Source organism: Cuculus canorus, chromosome 2 (assembly GCF_017976375.1).
Source record: "Cuculus canorus isolate bCucCan1 chromosome 2, bCucCan1.pri, whole genome shotgun sequence".
Lineage (NCBI taxonomy): Eukaryota > Metazoa > Chordata > Aves > Cuculiformes > Cuculidae > Cuculus > Cuculus canorus.
The window spans coordinates 68,595,397-68,617,293 of record NC_071402.1 but is presented as its reverse complement, the minus strand read 5'-3'; the positions used below and the strand labels follow the sequence as shown (position 1 = coordinate 68,617,293).

The 21,897-nt window shown below is 39.6% G+C and overlaps 1 protein-coding gene across 11 annotated transcripts in view; it reads left to right on the top strand.

Moving 5' to 3' along the window:
• LOC104061156 (poly(rC)-binding protein 3) overlaps positions 1-21,897 on the top strand; it is a 508,057-nt gene that overhangs the window by 331,333 nt on the left and 154,827 nt on the right. The window contains exon 1 of one of the 11 annotated variants that reach the window (XM_054057128.1): positions 6,643-6,782. The exons of the other annotated variants lie outside the window; for them this stretch is intronic. The gene's annotated coding sequence lies outside the window, so the exon portion shown is untranslated. Of the gene's footprint in view, positions 1-6,642; positions 6,783-21,897 lie in introns of those variants that run through there. 11 annotated transcript variants of the gene reach the window in all.

Genomic DNA, 21,897 nt, shown 5'->3' with positions numbered 1-21,897 from the left:
CAACAAGGTTCACAATTCAACATATGTTTTCAGTATTTTTCAGACAACCTAGAAGCTGACAAACTATCACTTTCAGTGAAATTTGTAAATGATACAGAGTCCAGGCCACTTGCTATAGCAAGCAAGCTGGGTTGCTTGGTAACCAGTCCATCTATATAAAGCAAAATACTGAATTTAAGGCTGAAGAATACTAGCTTCATTGAGAGAAAGAGGAATTACATTCTAAGGAGTCCTAACCTTTGACAGAAATGTTGCAGGACTCACAGCAGATAAGCAACTCAAGTGAAAAAACTGATTACATAGAGCAGGGGTTGTTACTTTGGTCTTGAGTCTGACTTTGTTGAGGCTGATGCTAGAAAGCTGCATTTCAGTGCCCCTGCTTCAAGAAAGGATCTTGTAAAATACGAAGAGGGTCAAGACAGGGCCAAAGAAATCATCAGTAAATGCCTAGAGGCAAGAAAATGTCTGCAACAGGTTGAAATAGCTCAGTCTGATTTGCTTTTTTAAAAGAAGACGAGACTAAATTTGATGGCCATACTGGGAAAAAGCAAGCAGGGAATGTAATTGAAATCACCACTGTGGTTTTTTTCATGCGTTTACTTTTTAGTTAGTTTCCTGGAAAAGTGTTGGTTCTTCTCTGTAGGTATCATTAATGTATTTTGGTTTTCTGCCACAGTATAGCAGTAAATAATAAGGTGGGTGACCTCACTTCTTTGATAATCTAGACTGGGAAGTATGTTATTATCCAAATAAGAGTGGGTAATTTTCTTTACATCATAGTTTCCTTGCTTACAGCATTGTTGACTGGCAGTGTAACTCCCATGGTCAAAATTGTAATGGGAGAAAAGTCCTTTGTCACTATAGTCAGACCCATTCCGCTCTCGTGACAATATCGTACACAAGATTATTTTGACTGCTGCTTTGTTTATATTAGATAGTTCTTTCTGTAAAGGTCCAAGTATATTATGTTGCATTTAGGGAATTATATAAAAGTTCCTGATATATTTATTCAGGTTACTGTTTTCTGCTTTTTGTCATCTTAAAAATCAATAAACGCCATTTCACATTTACTACATGTTTATTAGTTTTATTTACTACTTATATACAGTGGTTTTATTGGTCAAATAACCATTCTTTGTACTGAGTAAACAGAACTGTGTGTTACTTTCTGTTTACTGTGTGCTGCAAGATTTTAGAATTAGCAGATTTCAGCCTCCTCCATGGAGCTTTTACATACAGTAGAAAGTAAGATTTTCTGCCTTTATCAGCTCTCAAGAGATAGCTTTGCATGAACGAGATATTGAACAGAGTTAACCTGAATAAAGTGAACAAAATACCTTCTCCGCACCTGCAGAGGAAGCTACAGCTATCAAACTTACTGAACACTTCATCAGAGACCCTTTTCACCAGTCACTCAAACTATCCCAGCTGGGTGGTTTGATAGTCAGCAAATCTTTACCAACAGATATATAAAACTTGAATTCTGCATGCTAGTTAAGGTAAATCAACATGGAATTTAAGAAATTTGACAGCACATTGTTAAAATTTCATGTTTAATTATAAATGATCCTACTTTTAAATAAAAATATATATATGATCTGAAGAATTTTGCATCTGGATTAAAAAAACAGTTTTTGCAAAATCCACTCTTATATTAAAAATTATGTATGAGTTTCTATACAGGCTGCCTAAAAGACAGAGGAAAACAAAGCAAGTAGCTCTACTCTGCATGATTTGGACACACTTCGTGCATTAAAGAAGTGGAATAGTGGTTTGCCTAAGGCAACAAGTGTGTTGCACTTAGATGTTGATTTGCTTGTTTGATAAGCATAACGAGAAAAAAGCGTTATCTTTGTGAAAATACACAGAATTCTTATTCTAAAGGAAACATTTTTTTTCTTATTTAGAGAACTTCAGAATGATGTTATATGAACCCTGGGATATAAGGGAGACATTTTTTGTTTTTTCAGATTTTAAAGACAAGGTAGTATCTAGGCAAGTTTATCTGAGTTCTCTTTGGTAGTGTTGTTAATAAAGGGCTACTTAAAAGCTAACCTTGAATATGTATAGATCTTCATCTTCTATATATATATAATTCCACGCATACCGTTAGCAGAATTCAATATATTTTCCTAGAACTAGGACTTTCACGATATGAAGAAAAAAGGAAACTAAATATGCGCACAATCTTTCTTTTTTCTTAGAAATGCACCTTGAATTTTAGGCACCTCTCCAGCTTCTTAACGTAAAATTCTGTTCAGTCAAGTATATTGCATTTGCTTTCAGATATTTCTTCTCAGATTTCTAGCAGGCTTCCCACAGTATGAAGCCGAATGGCATTGCAATCTTTGTTATGGGAAAAGGCACAGGAAAATTTAGATGAATGTGGAAAGGCTATAAATAAAAAACGTTAGCCTCTGACCCAACAATTGTCTGGTAACAAGCGTAATTATGTAGACAAATGATGCTGATCACAATCTTCTTTCCCCACAGCATGGCAGTTGTTCGGTGTAGAGCATTGCTGAATAGATAAATATGCTTTTGACATTGGCAGGAAGAACTACGCTTGCCCACAGTACAGTGTGACAGAGCAATCATTGACTGAGCTGACAGGTATAAAATACAGATCTTGGCCACAGGAGATGCTGAGCACCTGTGACACCTGTCTTTGCTAATTCAGAGTTTTGCAGGTGAACGCATAAGTAAAAATGAAGGGTCACAGTCATCTGGTTGGGGGGATGGCAGAGGGAATGCCTGAACGAGAAATTCCATTTCAGGGAGCCTCTCATCAGGCAGGAAATGCCAGTGGCGCTGGACACAAAAAAGCAGAAATTCACCCCTGTTCAGGTGTGCAAAAGTTGTATCTAGGATTACCTTTCCCCTTGGAGACTTTGTGCTAGAGCAGGTATTGCCTTGTCTTTGTTGCTCATGCTTGATGCTGAAACTGTTGGCAGCTCCGTCCCAGCTGTGGTGGTGGGAAGCTCTTTGCAGTTCTGCCTTCTTCCCCAGAAATGTTTTTGTGGCTGCAGGACTCATCCAGGTTGGCGTTTCTGCTGTGGCCAGGGAGCACCTTGGTGCAGGGAATGAAGCAGCAGCTGGACCTGCTTATCGGGGTGACAGTAGCAGCCTGAGCCGCAGTAAAGGGGGACGCTTTGCAGGGGTGCTTAGGAAGATGGGAGATGAGCAGGCAGGTCCTGCTGGGCTGTCGGGTGCTGAAATCACCACTCTCATCTTCAAAGCTTCTTTTATTCCTCAAAGATCCTATGGACCTATCTCTGTCTAATTTCTGGCTTATAGCTGAGGCTTCCAAGTCTAGAGACATCGTCACCCCAGGCTTCCCTTTCAGTTAACACAGAGGAGTACTGGGAGGGACCCTGGTCCATTTCAGCTCTGAGTCTGCCTTCAAAGGTGTCTCTCTCCAGTGTTGGCTAAAGGCAACTGTTCTCCTGAATTAGGGGCTTTCTTTGGTTAGGTGCCCAAAGGTAGGCAGGATCACCGTGAACTTCTGTCCTCATTCCTGTCAGTGAAGCAAGTGGTCTCTGCTCCCTACAGGCAGAGACAGGCTGCTCTCCAGCAGCCAGAGGGAGCTGAACCTTCCGGATTTGGATCCTCCACAGCCTCCTCTCACAGGCACAAATTATGGATGCCCAGCAGCAGCCATCGTAGTGAGCACGGGTTCCTGGCCTGGGAGCGTCTGTGGAGTCAGTGTGCGTTGTCTCAGCCCTTTGGCTGTGGAACAGACTGGCACTTAATTACCCACAGAATTAAAAATAGAAGAAATCGATGATCTGTGGGGTTATGGTGTGTGTCTGTAACACCCTGCCTCCAGCAGCTCCTCCTGGGGCTCTGGCAAAGGGCTGCAAATTCCTGACAGCCCAAAGAATTTGGGGCAGAGAGCAAACGTTTAGTGTCTTTTTAAGAAGGAGTGCCATCTCCAAACTACAATTACTTCATTCTGATATGAAAGGGCAGACTCAGCCCAACTTAAGAGCAGAGTTGGCAAAATGCAATCCTGTGTAGCTCAACATGAATATTATTTTTATATTGTAGAACTAATAACCAGTTAAAAGATAACAACGCTTATTAGGCAACTATAGACACATTCTTTGCCTGTCTTGTCAGGGTACAAATGAGCAAAGAGCCAGAAGTACAGTTCATTAGGAAGGAACCAAGCCATTTAATTATCCTAAGAAAACTGTCTTTCTAATCTTCTTCTTTCCCTTTTTATTTTGGTAGTAGTTATCATTTTCCTACTGTTCACTGAAATTTATATTTTGCAATAAAAGTGCAGAGCATCTGTCCCCTGGCCTATCAGCTTAATCAGGCTTGGGGAATTGAGGGGACAAAAGGAAAAGAAAATATGTAAATATGATGGCTGTTATATTGAATTATTTTATTCTGCCATATGGAGTTAAACTGGTTAAGAAAAGAGAAGATTTCCATTTCAATGCTATTTGTTTTATAATAGGTACTTCCCTTTTCTTAGCCCTTCTACTTCCAGAAGGGTCTTATTCTGTATATTCAGTCCTAGCCAAAAGGTCACTGTTGTCCTACAAGAGAGCCCTCCTGCCCCTTCCTGGCACCTCTGAATGCTGTGAATAGAGCTCCTTTTCTCTGAGGCTGAGGTCCATCTGTGCAAAGGCACAACGGGAGCAGCTGAGTATCACTATTCCCTCCCGGAGGGAGCACCCCTAAGTACAGAATGAACTATGCAAGGAGAGGGATGGGCAATCCCACCAGTCCTCCTGGCTTGACTGACAGTCCTTGGCTGGCACTCTTTTTGACAGATATTTCCCTAGGCGAGTGATTTTTAGTTTCATACTTAATTGATCAACCTACTTATTTAATATTTGTATTTGTATATGCATTTTTCATTGTGGAGTCTCGACTTTGATGAGACATTGATGAAGTAACACTTCCTGGAATATGAAGCAGTTAAATGGCTGTTCATTCTGACAGAATTCTGACACTCCTAAGCACAGTAAAAAATACATTTAATCTTAGTTTTCTGTTATGGTATTCAGTGGGAGTTCTTATGGAATGTCATTCAAACCTGCTCAAGTAATGCTTTCCTGGGGCTTCTTTCTGTAATACTGGGAGAGGACGTGCAGGAAGGCTGTTGCTATTCCAGCTTGTGCTGTGAAGAAATAAGAGAAAGAATAACCAGTATGAAAAGCAGAGAAAGGGCTCTATGAGAAGGCTACTTGGTGATTTCATTGGTTTGGGATCAGAGACCTTCACTTGCGCTGGATGGATGGAGTCAGAGTAGAATAAAGATCAACAAATCCAACACTAGATTTGAGCTCTACAAGGAAAGGAAAGTCTCAGGCCCCCTTCTTACTTCCTAAATTAAATTGTGCCTACATACCTTCACAAGCATCCCTCTCTCTTCTTGCTTATAAGAACTCAGACCAGCTCCAAGATCTTGCTATCCATAGGAAACAGTAAAGATATTTGAAGAAAAGAAACAAAAAAGATCCATTTGTTTGCAGATAAAAGGTCAGAGGGAGCAGATTCAACAGTGCAGAAGAAATCATTAGAGATTCTAGCTGCCAGTGCTTGGCATGATTTTGCTCAGTGTATGCTAAGGGAGATTTGGGTCAAAGCTGGAAACACTGAAGAGACGGATCAAAGGGTGCACATCAGCACAAACCCTGCCAAAACTCAGGTCTGTATTCTGAGTGAGTGACTAGTATTGTTGCTGAGGAAGAATGAATATCTGAATATCATTTTGCAAAACAGCTACATCAGTTTAATTGTAGGTTTTCAAAACATCAAGTCTCAAAAAGACAAGCAGCCTTGGAGGTTTCAGACTGAGGATTTGAAAGTATGATAAGGCTGTAAACACTGGTTTAACTGTAATGTTTGTTATCCTTAGTTATGATGATATTTTCTGTGTGTTACCATAGAAAAGCACAGACCAGAGACACCTAGAAGATGCCTCTTATAAAGCAGTAAGTGTGCACATATTGAAATGACCAGAAAGGGACTAGATCAGTCCCCAGCAAATTAAGAATGTGTAATCATTATGCTTTGTAATAATGATAGTATGTTTTACAACATTACACTCAAGCAATTGTAATTCCAGTTTTATGGAGCAAAAAGTGCAATCTCTGAGATTTAACTTTTAAGTAGTGGATTTAATTTTCAAGCAGGACACTACTTGAAAAATATTAATGGACCTTCATTAGTAGGTATTGTCTCTCCCATCCTACATGATTGTTTTAATTTAAACTAGCTCTCTGCTTTGTGTATAGAATTATTGACAAAAATATTTCTTTCTTTGGCAAATGATTAGCTAAATCATCCTTTTATTTACAAGCAGCACTGTGTCCCTGTGCCTTAAATCTTGCTAGTTGCAAGAGTGGGAGGGAAAGCAATTTAATTAAGTTAACTTTATTGACCCATTGGAGCTGTTGTTTAATAGCATGGCTCCCTGGAGTCTAGTGCAGGTAAATTGAATGAATGCCACAGAATATCACTTCCCTGCATTGCATATTTCAAACCTCTGCCAGGCAGTTTGGGATGAGCAGCCAATCAGGAAAAAGGTTTTTTCCAGCCTTGCTGGCGTGGATGGCATTTCCCATTATGCTCAGAACGACGCACAGAGTGTTATCCATGCGGTCCTCTGAGCACATCGAGAGGGATAACTCTGGGACCGTGTGTTGCACTCAGCTGCTGCATTTGGAAGGCAACTTTGTGGATTGGCTCTTCAGCCATGTATCCAAAAATACCTTTTTATGAAGGAGGAAAACTAGCATATGAGTCTGAATGAAAGCGCTGTGAGTAAACTATTTAATATTAAAACCTCAATACACTCCTTCTGCATGAGAAATCAGAGTCCAGGAGGATAAGAGAGATCTTATGGAGCTGTGCTTGTCATTAAATACCTGAGAACAAAACAAAAAATTTCAAAACTTCTTCTTAATTGTTCTTCGATTAAACAAAAGCCACAAAGGCATCCATAGTGTACTCTCATTGATAATAGTGCCTGCTACTGTTTCAGGTATTGCTGCTGTTGTTAAAATCTTTGTCCAAATGTCTCATTAGTCTATAAAATGAGTCCAACAGCTCCTCTGCAGTGGACTGGATCACACCTCATTTTCAGCATTACTTAAGTATTGCCCACTGAATAATAAAAGACAGTACCTCAGTCTGTTGCACCTGTACTTCCACTCACTTATTTTTAAAGTCAAGACAGATCAATAGTTGTGCAACATAACAGCAACTTCTTATAGCTCTTAACCCTTGCAGAATTTAATGTTTTTCTGATTAAAGCTGAGACCCAAAGATCCAGTCCTCCAGTTTTGGTTTACTGCTGCATTAAGTGCAGCCACTCAGCTAATTTATGTTCTACTCTGAAAAATAGTAAGAGGTGCAGCTTTAATTACAGGATCATAGAATCATTTAGTTTGGACAAGACTTTTAAGATCATCCAGTCTAGCTGTAAACACAGTTCATAGTTTTCTTGTATTCATTCCTAACTCAATGTGTTAAATAAATTTGTGTGTAGATTTTCCTTTTATATGAGAACAGATTTTTCTTGGCTTCAAAACACTGTGTTTAATTTTAAATATGTGAGATAAGAGAGGTGGTTTGTAGAGAAGGGGCACTGTCTTTTCTTGTGCTGACCAGAATAGTTGCGAGAAGCAGGCAAGTTTCAAGCTTTTAAGTCTCTCTTTAGGTCTGACTTTTGTGTCTTTAAACAATCACACTTGAGAGCATTGCAACCGTGATTGCTACCCCTATTGTAGGCATTAAGCTGATGGTGAGACAACCATCCTTTCTCACGGTGCTGTATCATCTCTGCGGGGCTGACCCTTGGAGCAATCTCTCTGAGTTCCTCTCCTGACCTTTATGCCCTAACATGCCACACACACCCTCGTAAGTGGTACCATTTATATTTTTAATACACGAACTCAAGCTGTAGTGCAGCCTAGGAAATTCCAGGCACTTCTAATCTGGCATAGCACCAAGAAGGGGGAGAGCCACCCTCAGTCCTTAATGTGAAGTCCAGAAGTTAAAACTACCTTTAATTCAATGTTAGATTAACATGGCTTTTGGCTGGCACTGCGTATTTACACAAAAGGATGATGTCTTGCATGAGTAGCGCTGATACGTATACTAGCTGATATTCTGCAGTGCTCTGTTACTTTATCTTCATTAAATGTGTGTTTTGGCAGCCACTGCTTGAAGTCTGTATTCCATATCTGTAAGATAAGTGCAGTTTCTGTGCTAATGGTTGTGTCTGGGGTCAGAGGCAGGCCTTAGAAAGTAGACCTGCAAATTTCAGCTATATTTTTTCTTCCTATAGAGTTTTTCTTATGATACTTTAAAAAATTATGAAATCTTTATTGTATGCCTAATAGAATGAGAGAAAATATACATCCATGATGCCATCCCACAGTTTCTTCTAAATCCAACACACAAATCACATTGAATCAAAAGTGACTGTTTTCCTGCATAACAATTCATACAATGTTTCTAGGTGAAGTTCTTTAAAGGTGTTAAAATACAAATATGTTAAATACATATAAATTTTAGTTTCACCTGATTAGAGTTTTAAAGGACTATTAAATCAATGTTTATAATATATTTAATAGTTAAGTTACCATTATTTAATTTCTGTGTATATTAGTATTAATATAAAATATTAAATGCTAACAGATAGTTCCAAGTGGGGCATAAAACTCGTATCTACCACTAGTTTAGACCTCCATGGGTACTATTTTTGGTGGCAAAGTTGACCTTAAGCAGCTCCTATCCCTGTCCACAGCCTTCCATCTGTCTCTGCCTTTTTCCTTCCCATTGTGCTGGTATAGCTTTTTGTAGGACTGAACAATGAATTGGGTTAGCAACCTTGGAAACCGACCCATCTCATTTTTCTTTTTCTCAAGAACCTTTATAAAGCAGATCAATGTGCTCATCTGATTTGCAGCGTAGCCCTCAAATCATTGCACCAGTGCAACTGAACATGCATCATAGAGAAAGGAACTGCTTCAGTTCAGTCACGCCATAAAAGAGCGTCCATCAAACTACCACTGGATTTTAAGACATACTACTTTCTTGATGTTTTAGCCTATAAAATTTACATAGACATGCTTATGGTTAAGCTCAGTTTTCTCTGAACTAAATCTTTACTGAAAACTTTTGCCAGTACAGGAACTACATTTAGGAATAGTTATTTGATAGCTTTTATTATTTGAAGGGTTTGTGAGTTTGGAGGCTTTTTAATGTCAAAAGCTAGGAAAAAGTCCAAGTTGGTGCACTTACACCACAGTAGACTGCAGTCTCTGTATTTGGGGTTTGGGTATAAGAATTTTTTACTTTCTACACTTATAGAGTTTCCTGGTTTAGTAGCTGTTGGTTTGTTGGCTTTTTCTGCAAGTATAGCTTATATCAAGAGGATAGAAGTAATATATTAGATCTTTTGTTTTCCAGATACTAACGGACACTTTCCCTGTCATTTTTCTTTGGCGTTGGTCTTTCCCACACCAAAGGGACACTGAGGTAGAAGTTTTACAGCTGCCGAGTGATGGCACCTTCTAGGCTCCAGTTGTGCTTACAGATATTCCTGCTTTCCACTGTCATTGTCACCCACCAACTGGCTTTGCTGCCCCTGCAGTTTTGCTGGCAGAGTGTTTCGCGTGATTGCTCCTTAGTCTGAAATTTGCAAACTCAGCCAAGCCAGTCCAGACTCATAGTTCTCTCCACTTAAAATAAACTAGCTGGCTTTGCCTCAAGCATTCTAGAGACTGATCACATGCTCCCCTCTGCTGGCATGGCTGTGGGGCAGAGTTTGGAAAACAGAGAGGAGTAATATTGTCAAGCCAGCATAATAATGTGTAGAGTGAGTGTTTGCCGTTCCCTGAGCCTTAAGCTCTTTTAAAACAAGAGAAGGAAGCAGAAGTGCCTCTAGCATGGTTAATGTCCAATGGAATTGCATTCAGCATTGCAATTTTTAAACATTCACTCACCTTTTCCCTCCTGTAAAGACTAAAGCTGGCCTACACTAGGATTTTGAGGTTTTCTGGGTTTTTTACTTCACATTAATTGCTTGTTAATTTATTTAAGTAAATAGAGATAAATGAAGATGCATCAGACCTTTGCTACAAAGAAGACAAAAGTTTGGTTTAGAGCACAGCGTACTGTCTGAGTCAACCAGTCAGAAATATGAGACTTGATTAGGAGGTGCTTTCAGCATCCCACAGATCTTAACCTGGCAGTAGATAACTAATGCTCCGTGACTCCATCTATTGAAAAGCCTAAGGAGTTTGGAGAGCTCAGCTTGGTAACTTACTAAGAAATCCCTGATAATTCCTCCAGAAGAAAAATTAAGTATATGGAAAAGATAACATGGCCTGGACACCTGAGGAGGAACCAGATGCTGAACGGGGTTGATTCATCTCTTTTTTCCCTCTGGAATCAGAAATCTGTTGTAACAGTATCCAAGTGGATTGCAGCACTGCTGTCATAATGAGAATGATCTATTTTCTGCTGCGAAGTGTATCAACAAAATTACTGTTTAAATTCTCTGTCAAGAGATAACAATAACCTTTATCGGTACAATTAACGAAAGAAGTAGATGAAGAAATGTAATTTCTTAGCTTGGAAGTCAATTATGAAAATTAATTAATCCCTGCATTTGTTTTCTTTAATGAGGGGGTTTGAATAAAATCACTGAGAGGAAATACACATGGAAACTTGTGCCCTTGCACACGTGTGCAGAGTAGCATTTCCAAACTTTAATCACAGGAGAGAAGAAAGCAATGAGGGAAAAAAATTTTAAGTACAAAAGCCAGAAACTCTGAAGGGAACTCTGCCATACAATGGCAGTGGAGATATTCCTGATTCAAGAAACTATTTCAAAACCGCAGCAGTCAAATCAGAGGTGATATTTTAAAGACTTTTATTGAAGCATGAAAGGCCAGCAATAATGAACATCACAGTTTCTGACAAAGAATAGGAACTGAATAGTCATATCAGTAACTTATTTTACGATCATCATTAGCAGTCTTATGCATGCAGGATATTAGATATTCCTTGCCTGTCTTCTGCATCCATGACATTAGACATGAGGAGAGCTGCAATTTAGTCCAGGAATCACTCCAAGTAGGTGTTATTTGTCCGGATTTTATGTTTTCTTTCCTTCATGGTCGCTCTGCCTTTAGTGAAAACACTTATTTTTGTACGGTATTGTTATTCTTTTGGAAAGGGAGTCAGATAGTGTTATTAAATGCCAAGGCATACTACTGAAAAACTCACCATACATTAACATTACAAGAGTGCACCTCCATGTAATGTTTGCTCAAGTATATATTAACTGGGATATTTAGTGGATGTTTCTGGAGCAAAGGATTCCAATGCAGCTGCTAATATGGCCCATGGCAGGAAACAACACCTGCTGTGCCCACACATGTAGATGCACTAGCCGCTCCATGGGGTGTTTCCATTCAGCCGTTTATCTGCTGCTGAATTCTCCACTAAGCATGCCTCCTCTGTAGATGTTTATGGACTCCTACTCTCTCTGGAGGAATCCAGTTAGCTAAGCCAGAGAATGAGTGTCCATACTGCTCAGCCCTGCTTGTGTACTGATGCATATGCTCAGTGTCACAACAATCCAGTTCAAGACCAAAAGTGCCCAGAGTTGGATCACATAAATTGTATCCCTACATCTACAGTAAGCTGTGTCACCTTATTAAGTGCTTCATATGGCATTGTGCATAATAATAAATAATAAAGGTGTCTGGCCCAAACCTCTTGTGCTGTGAACCTATGAACACAGTTTAACAGAGCATCTCTGGTTCTCCATGCTTCTTGCATGCTAATAAAATATACTTGGACATCAGGTAGGAAAGTTCCTTCAGAACTGTGCAGAGAGTCTGGTGAATGACATAAATACCAAACATGAGATACCAAAACAGACACGGGTGTTCTCAGGGGCCCAGTGCAAGGGCTGTGTTGGGATGCAGTGTAAGGTAGTCCAGCAGCACCCCCACTAAAATTTCAAAATTGGTGTCTTGTTCCTCTTGAACCCCACACCATTTCCAGGAACCTGTGAGATCTGTTGGTGGGACAGAGCCTCCATTGTGGGTGCTGAACTCCTCCAAAAATCTGCCTCAGCTTTTATTGCTTTTGTTTGTCAGGCTTTATTTTACTTTCCATCTCTTTCCTCTGTGTTTCTCTCAAGATGGTTGTTTTCTCTTTGCTGTAGGTAGTGCTCTGAGTAGAAAGGTGTATGTGCCTACACGCATTCAGCACCCTTTCCTCTGTCCTATGCCAGGCAACAAGGATGTGTATTTTGTGCATCTTCTCAGCAAGTAGCTTTCCTTCTTAGTTTTATAAATCACTTCCTTACCTTCATCTCCATTCAGAGCCAGAGGGTGATGATGTGTGCAACTTTGCATTCATAAAGGATAACCATCCAGACAATTGGTATTGCCTGCAGCAGGTAGCGTGGGCTTTGCATACCTTTCTTTAAGTCAGACACATTGCTGTACACTGGCTTTATATGTCAGTTCTGCCTTGCCAGTTTCAGATTTTATGAGCCTGAATTGACTCTGAAACTTAGAGCGAACCACTGTTCTTTTCATTCTCATAATTACTGCACCAAGCGTAGGTACAAGCCTTAGGAATTTACTTTTTCAGTCCAAATGAGAAGTTCCAAATGAAATAAATATGCTAAATGATTTACCCTTCTTTCTGAGAGAAGACAAAATTACAGCTTACTATCAAGTATTAACAGAATGGAAATCATAGAATCATAGAACTGCTACCATATGACTTGTTCTTCAGCCCCTTCAGCAGCTTCATTGCTCTTCTCTGCATATGCTCCAGGACCTCAACACCCTTCTTGTAGTGAGGGGTCCAGAACTGAACAAAATATTTGAGGTGTGGCCTCACCAGTGCTGAGCGGGGGCGGGGAGGGGGGGACGGGACTCTGCACTTGGCCTTGTTAACCTCATCCCATTGGCCTCAGCTCATCGGTCCAGCCTGCTCAGATCCCTCTGCAGAGCCTCCCAACCCTCCAGCAGATCAATACTTCCTCCCAGTTTAGTGTAGTCCACAAAATTCCTAAGAGTGCACTCAATCCCCTCATCCAGGTCATTGATAAAGATATCAAAAAGAACTGGGCCCAGCACTGAGCCCTGCGGACACCACTTGTGACCGACCTCCAGCTGGATTTAACTCCATTCACCATCACTCGTTGGGCCTGGCCATCCAGATAGTTTTTAACCCAGCAGAGGGTGTGCCTGTCCAGGCCAGTGGAAACCAGTTTCTCGAGTAGAATACTGTGAGAAACGGTGTCAAAGGCTTTATTGAAGTCCAGGTACACTACAGCCACAGCCTTTCCCTCATCCATTAAGGGGGTCAACTTGTCATAGAAGATCAGATTGATTCGGCAGGAACTGAATGTCAAGGAGACCTGAATATTTCAGATTCAAGTCAAAAAAAGAAAATGCAATCAAATTAGTTGATCATAATAAAATGATGTTTACATATATAATATATATGTGCATGTAGAGTAGACGTGTGCATAGTGGATGTATGTATGTATACACACAGAGACCTGTAGTAAGTAGTATAAATGTGTTATTTTTATTATTTAACTGCACGTTCCTCTGGATGGGTAAAACAGTAGGACCCGCCCTGCGTAGCTCAGGTTCGGACAAGTGTTGAATATTTCAGAATTAGTTTTGTGATGGTTCAAGGCATCACTATATATTTTAAAACAGTAATGTTTTACACTAAGATGCATATAAATGTTTGCAGAACTTGTGTTGTAAACAAAAACAGAGATGTTTTTAAACTGAACCCTATCCGGAGAATGTGGATGACATGGCAAAAAGTAAAATAAGTAAATAAATACATAAAAGAATAACTCAAAACGTATCTCACAGACTGGAAAAGAAAAATTTCAGGTTATGCCATGGTGATAGTGGATAACTCTAGAGAACCCTATCATTTGCTAAGTCCAAAACATGGCTAAAATATAGCTTACATTAGTCCTATCTAAAGCACAATTTCATTATAGGCTGTTACTAGGAAAAGTTATTCATATTATAATTGTTCAACAGTCATTGATTTTTCAGTTACAAATAAGTCCCATGGATCAGGTTCTACTCACAGCAACATTGGTGTATATTGCCATATTTTGTAGTTTCCTCACATTCCTGTTGTTAAAGGGGAGATTACAACTGTGTGACATTTCTACCCTAATTACCATAAGATTTATAGAAAAGAATGTCACTGTTCCTCTAACTCATGAACTCTGTTTCCTGGAAATTGCACTGATTGCCAGAAGAAGAAAAATAGGAAAGAAAAAGAAAATATAAAAAAAAAGCCCCTCAAGTTACCTCCAGGTTTTTATGGAGGTAACAAAGCCACCCTGTTGGCCAGAAGACTTTAGGTGCTGAGAAGCTTGTCAGCATAGAGACAGCAGGGGCAGACTTACACCCAGGTGTACTAGGACCGTGTTTTATTTACATGACCAGTTCTCAGTTGAAGCCAGTGGAAACTGTGGCTTTGTGATCCTTGTGACCTTGTATAGAGGTAACATTGCACTAAGAGCCTAGTGCTTTAGTGCTTTTCATTTGTTCCCAGAGGTTTAAATGTATTTTGTCACATTGCTAACAATCATGTTTCCATTGCCCCAGTTTTACACAGTGAACAGGAATTGCTTCAGATTTATTAAAACCTAGAGTTTAGCAAGACAGATTTGTTCCAAAAGTGTGGTGTGGAAGTCCTTCCCTGTGCCTTTTTCAAGGATGGGATTTTAGAATCATCTTTGCCTGGTGTCAGCAGCATCCATAAAGAAAGTGAGAGAAAGCATTTTAAAGTAATTTCAGCAAGTTTCTGAAGCCATAGTGCTGCCCTGCATGAAGAACTGGTGTGACTACATTGAAAATGGGAGATTAATTTGGAGAAAGTCCTTCTCACAGTTCTTTATGTGCTGGGCACACTTCTGGGCATGCTTGGCTGCTGTGTTATTCTTGTAACCTATCCCATTGCTTGGCAGTGGGGAAAGGATGAGATATTACCTAAAGTTTTAGAGCCAACTAAGCGGAAAGAATTAGGCACAGGTATTAGTGTCTTCACATAGGCCCCGTGACAGCAGCTTATAGTTAGTACGTAAAGGATGATATCTAAATGTAAGTAAGCATCATCCAACGACCTTCCTGTTCAACTAGTTTATTTATGCAAGATAGTAAATATAGGAACATCAATTGTGGCACTTTCAGTTGCGGCAAATTCACAGCTTTATTTCTGCTCTGGATTACCAGACAGAGATTACCGTGGTTCCCTGACTGGAAACACAAACCAGCTTGCTATTTTGTGTGTTCTAACAGACTTCCTGTGTTGTGAAATGCATATAATTTTGAATAATTCCTCTCTCCTAATGTGTATGTTTTCCACTATAAGTAACTACTTAGTTTTATAACAACAATTGTTCAAATTTTTAAAAGATATAGATTCTAATCACTATCTGGCAGTTGTAATTATTAATTCGGAAAAACATCCATTGAAATAATTAGCCTTTGCTACTCATTATGTTTCTATGTGGAGTGGATGCAGTTGCCACAGTTCTAGTTAAAGAAGAGGTTGCATATGTACTGGCCTATTTAATGGGTTTTCTAAGTTAAAAAAACCCAAGAGAAAAATCTAATGCTCTGTCTCCACGTTTTCTACTTTTTATTTTAGGTTCCATTCTATGGCTCTGTTGTGGCAGAAAAGAAATGCTTTCATGCCTGTGATATCATTGTATTCAGGAGCCCCAGGCCTTGCCTTGTAGAAGTAGCTCTGATGAATAGCTTTAATAATTTAAAAGGCAAATCTAGCACTTTTTCTGAAGTTTGACCCAATGTAACTTGTTTTATGCATCCAGCAGTCTTGCAGAGTTTCAGGGAAGAGCAAGACCTACTGTTTACCATGGAGCCACTGTCACGCATGCCATTTACAGCTTCTTTGCTAGAATAACTCTGTAGCCTGCAGGACATTAAAAAGCAATGGTGGCCTTTGTCTTCTGGGGCACCTCGTGAGTGGGGCATTGCTATAAACTGAGTTTACCTCTTACGCAACTGCATGAATTTTCCCTACAGAGGTACTGGAAAATGAGAAAGCTACTGGTTTCCTGTCATGTATATATGCTCCATGAAAAAGAAGAGCATGAACAGAAGGTGTCTGGATGTGAATAAAAGGAGAAGCTGGGAGTACCTGGCAGTGTTATGTAGAAGTAGAACAGGAGAGAATGTGGGAAGGGTGAGAAGGAACAGGAGGAAAAGCAGTGAGAAGGAACAGGAGGAAGAGCAATGAGGAGTAACAGGAGTAGCAAGGAGAAAAGAGATTAACAGATTATTAGAAGGAAAACACACAGTGATAGAAGGACCAGGAAACTAGGAATGGAAAAAATGAGAACAGAGAAAAGAGAGATGGCACATTTTGTTACTTAATAAACGGCTTAATGTACTGGATATTTAGAAGGATTTTTCATCTAAGTAAGGCAACTGTGTCATCTTAACCTGGCTTCTCCAAGTGTTCTCTTACAGACAAATGGTTGTATGTGTCATTTCATAATATGATTATGACAAAAGATGCAAGCAAAGCAGGTTTGAACCCCATACCTGTATATTGGGACAGATCTTAGCAAAGCTGGGAATTGATGAAAAGTCAGTGCAATAAGACAACTTTTAAAGTGTAATGCTAAAGAATGCTGGTTGTTTGGTTTTTTTTTGTTTGAAATACTGCTGAAGGATCAGGGGACACACACCTTCTTTTGGCCCACTCAAAAAGGGTAAATCAAAAGCTTAGTCCTTTAGGTCTAGTTAACTAAATTAAAATATTATTTAGTGTAATAATTTTTAAGCCATAAAAGATACTTTGCTTACATGCCTTTTAGGCAGCTGTATGCAGTACAGACATTATTCGGTCAAATTTTAGCAGACAAGAAATCATAAATTCTTGCCAACGAGAAAAAAGAACTCAAGGCAACATTCAGTTACCTCTGTGTTCACTTAACATCATTTTATAAGACATTGTACAGTATTGTGTCTTGTTGTTCCTCAGTAATGCTGAATATCTCATGTATGCTGTAAGGGTGAATTTAATTTCTCCATCTGCTACGCCCTCACTGTTCCCATGTGTGACATTGAACTCCTGCTTTGTTTTGGCCAAAAGTGACCAAAGTAATGTCTGTAATACAGGTCCACAATGGCATTCTTGGATTTGAGGTGAGATTGTTTATAAAAATGTTTTCAGGTTACTTGAATGAAAAAATATACTCGAAAGTGAAATATTGATCATATGCTGCATTACAGGTTTCCTTACTCTAAGCCATACATGTTGCATTGTTTGTTTTTCATGCAAGAAATACTATGTGAAGTAAATTATAGGCACGGATTACTTCAAATGACTTTACTCTTCAACTAAGTGTGGAAACTCAGGATACTAAGAGAGACATCAGTAAGCTGAGACTATTTGATGTTATACAGCTAAATCCTCAAGTGCCATTTTAATATACTAGTGGATTAGTTGTTACTTTAGAATGTGTTGCAGTCTCCAAAGTGGTCTGCTTTACAATGGGAACATTTTGAAAACATAAAAATGTGAAGGCTGGCAAAGAACATGCTATGCAGGTGGTAGGACAATTCAGAGTCTGAAATCAAACTAGGTTCTCTCCTTTCTGACCAATAGAGTTTGTGTGCCTGAGTAATATACCAGCAATTAGTGAATGACTGCAAAGTTTGGGAGAAAAAAAGTACAAATTAATGGCTATTGTGGCTTTGAAGCACATCAGTCTTTCTCCCTGCCAAAGACAAATACTGCTATGTGTGTCAAAAAAAGCTATTATCCATGTAACATTTACTGGAAAATAGCAATGTTAGGAGAAGTTAAAATCCAAGCGAAGTCTTCAGGGTTTGGAATATTAAAATATAGATAATTAATTACAGTCAATTTAGATAAAGCACTTACCTTCATAATTCTGATGTAAGATGTGATTCTGCATACGTGCCTCATTCAAATATCTTGTTGGTTCCCATATACTACCTGACAGGCAGTAATCAGGGCAAAGCACTGCTGAAATTAATTTGTATAATACTGTGGTTTTTAATGAAAAACCTGATGACAAATTATCTTTGTTGTTCTCTTCACCATTTTATCCCTTGCATCCTAAGTTAATTACATGGCATTTTAATAGAGGCTTTTGGAGCATACTATACACGTCAAAGCAAAAGCAAAGCTCTGTCAGTTTTTGGAACTTGCCCAAACTCTCACAAATGTATGTGAAATTAATTCCAATAGCATTTTAATTTGAGAGTTCATAATTTATATTTTTACCTGTCAAACACTTGTTCAGCTTCTCCTAGCATAACAAGTGGGAGTGAAAAAAACAGTATTCTCCCTCTTGCTTGTCTTTTATGAATAACGTGAAAGAAGCAGTAATTGGATATCTCATAGGCTCACGATTTAGGACTAAAAACATAGTTATGGAATGTTTAAATTAGGCAGCACCATAAGTTGCAAAGAAGGTGACACTAGGTCTGCTGAAAAGTGAAACAGGTGTTGGCAGGTAGCAAGCAAAACTAGTGAGATGCTGAGTTGGGATGGGTATTTGTAATTTCGACTTTATTTTCCAGCCATATTGTCAGACTTAGCCATGGATCATTATTTACAAATTAATATTTTAAATGACAAATAATTTACATAATTGACAATCAGTAATCATTAAGTATTACTACTCCATTACTTCATATGTCAGCTTAGTTAATAAACAAAATTAAGTGACTATGGCTTCCTCTAAAAGTTGAGATGCATCTAAGTTGACTTCAATATAGAAAAGAATTTCTTTTTAATCTTTTTTTACACTTAAGCTTTCTTTTTTGCAGATCATTTGTTTGAAATGAACAAATACTTTGAGCAAAAACTGGGAAGTTTTCAGAATGAGAAGAGCAAATGAAATTACAGGTTTCAACACCTTATTCTGGGAACCGTTTGGCAGGTTCCCATGGGAGAATGCCCTGAAGGGACTCTGAGAGGATGCTGCTCTCTGAGGACAACCTCCCCAGACCTGGGTTCAGACCAGCCCACAGCGCAGGCAGTCGCACAGGCATACCAGCAGGGTGCTCTGTTCTGGGCTCTGGTATCATAAGAGAGGGCAGGGGAGGCAAAAGAGGGCTACTTGGTAGCTGTGCAGACAATTGTCTGGCCATGCAGATCATTGTCTGACCTTGCAGACAGGGATTTAGGGAAGCCAGAGCTCAGCTAGATTTGAAATTGATGAGGAATGGGAAAGGCAATAAGAAGAGTTTCTAGAGGCAGCAGCAAAAGGAGGCGTAGGAAAAATATTGGGCTGTGAAATGAAGCTGCAGACTTGGTAACAAAGCACACAAAAAAGGCTAAGAAACTTAGCATCTTCTTTGCCTCAGTATTTACTGGCAAGTTCTTTTCTCAGGTCCCCCCAGGCAGGATCTGGGAAGATTGAGTTAGTGACCAAAGAAAGCTGGATATACATGAGTCCACAAAACAAGAAAGAATGGAAAACAAGAAAGAAAAAAAAAGTTGTAGAGGGAGCTGGCTGAGGTCACTGCAAAGGCTGATTAATATCTTCTTCAAAAGGCTCCTAGTGATCAGGAGAGGTTCCTGAGGGCTGGGAAAAGGCAAATGTCACACACATCTTGAGGATGGGCAGATCTGGGCAAGTATCTGCACATGAGTCTCCTGATATTCCCAGGAAGATTCTGGAGAAAACCATTCTGGAAACTATGTCCAGGCACATAGAGGACAAGAAGGCAATTAGGAACAGCCAGCATGGATTCACAAATATCAAATTGTGGCTGATCAGTCTGAAAGTTTGCTCTGAGGAGATGGCTGGTATGGTAGGTGAAGGAAGAGCAGTGCTTAATTATTTTACTTCTGCAAGGCCTGTTGCATGGTATCCCTGTGGCCAAATTGGTGATACATGGACTTAAGAAGTGGACTACAAGGTTAGTGCATAGCCAATGAGTTGAAATGCACCCTCAGCAAGTTCTTGGATGGTACCTAAGTAGGAGAGCAATTAATATGCCAAAGTGCAGGGCTGCCATTCAGAGGATCCCAGCAGGCCACAGCTCCAACATTAGTCAGCAGTGGGTCTTGGAGGTCAACTTCAACTGGGCTGTACCATAAAACCAGCAGGTTGAGAGCCTCTGCTTGGCACTTATGAGACCCTGCCTGGAGGACTGTGTCCTGTTTTGGATTCTCCTGTAAAAGATGGACATTTGCATACTGGAATCAGTTTCTTTGAGCACAAGGTGGCTGAAGAAAAGGACATAGAAGAAGATGATGGCAAAACTGGGTTTGTTCAGCCTGATGATGAGAAGAACAAGGGGGAAATCTAATAACTGTTTTAAACTACCTGCTGGCAATATACAGACAAAATGAAGCAGGGGTCTTCTAGGACATACACTGTAACAGGACAAGAGGCAAACAACACGAGTTGCAACATGTGAAATTCTGTCTAGGTATCAGAAACCCTGAGAGGTTTCAAATACTGGTACAGCTATGTGAGAGTCTGTGGAATCTCCATTCTTGGAGATATGACAAATTTGACCAGGCAAACAACTGAGCAACTAGGCCTTGGAGGCTGGGGAAATTAAGGAGGAAAGTGGTTTGGAATTTTGTGGGCTTTTTCATTCTTTTTTGAAATCTTTCACTAGCCATGTATCAAGACCTGCCTAAAAATAAGGGATTCTACTGTCCAAAGGATCTGTGACCAGAAGGGATTTTTCTCAAGAGGTCAAGACTTTATCCTTAGTCTGGGCCTAACTGGTGGGCATGGTATATTTTTCTAAATGTAGATGATAACATATATTTCAAGAGTAAGATGTCAGGTCTAGAGGGATACATTTTCTAATACTTTTCTCAGCCTTTTCCAGTCTAAAGTTTAGAGACTTGGGTAGAAATTATTCCTTTGTTTCTAATAAATGTTCAGGAGCAGAGAGGGCTTGCCCATTAGTTTGTTTCAGTTTTGTTTTTGTTTTCCACTTGGATTTAACCTGTAAAGCCTCCTGGGATTTGAGCTGTAGCAAGTCTAAGGCCTCTGCAAGGTTAGCAGCTTTTATGCACTGAGGACTAGAGAAATGCTTATTTCAGGCAGATACCATCCCTGTCTTGAAGTGCTCATTATCTTTTTCAGTGAGGTGTTTTACACATAACTAAAGGCCTACAAGTATCCCAAATAAAAGCTCCCTGATCAGTCACTCTTTCTATTATAAGTTCTCTGGCTCCTCATCTATAAACGTTTGCTGGTGCAGGGGTCCCTCTCACCCTAGTAAAGACAGAAAATTCTTTTAGGAGGGGAAGCAGGATGGTACGAGGGAAGGAAAGGAGAGTCTCAAAACAATAGGAGAGGAGATGCAAAGATGTGGAGAAGCTTGGGAATAGATATCTATTCTCAATCTAGAGACCCTGGCAATACAGGAGAAATAAGAAGGGTGCAGTTGTGGAGAAAAAGTATGGAGGGAAACCTCATCACACTTACATGACACAGAGAAGTGACTGAAGGTGGAAGAAGACTGTACCATGAGACACAGCACAGCACAAGTTAGAAAAGAAAATCTAAAAACCCAAATATTCAAGAGAAAAATTCACTTTAAAAAAAAAACCTCACTAGAAAATATACATACAAAAAGGTATATAGATAAACTAGTTTTCTCCCGTAATGCTGCAGCGCTCCAGAATCTAAATGGACTGGGCTAATACCAGCTCTGTGGGATGTAGGACAAGGTCATTATTTTATGTCAGTGGATCTACAGCACTGAAAGACAAAGTGAGTCTAAAGAGGGCGCAGTGGAAATCTGCAGCTGGAGGAGGGGGTCTGAACTTGGTGAGCATCACTGAAGTATCTTCTCCCTCAGTAAA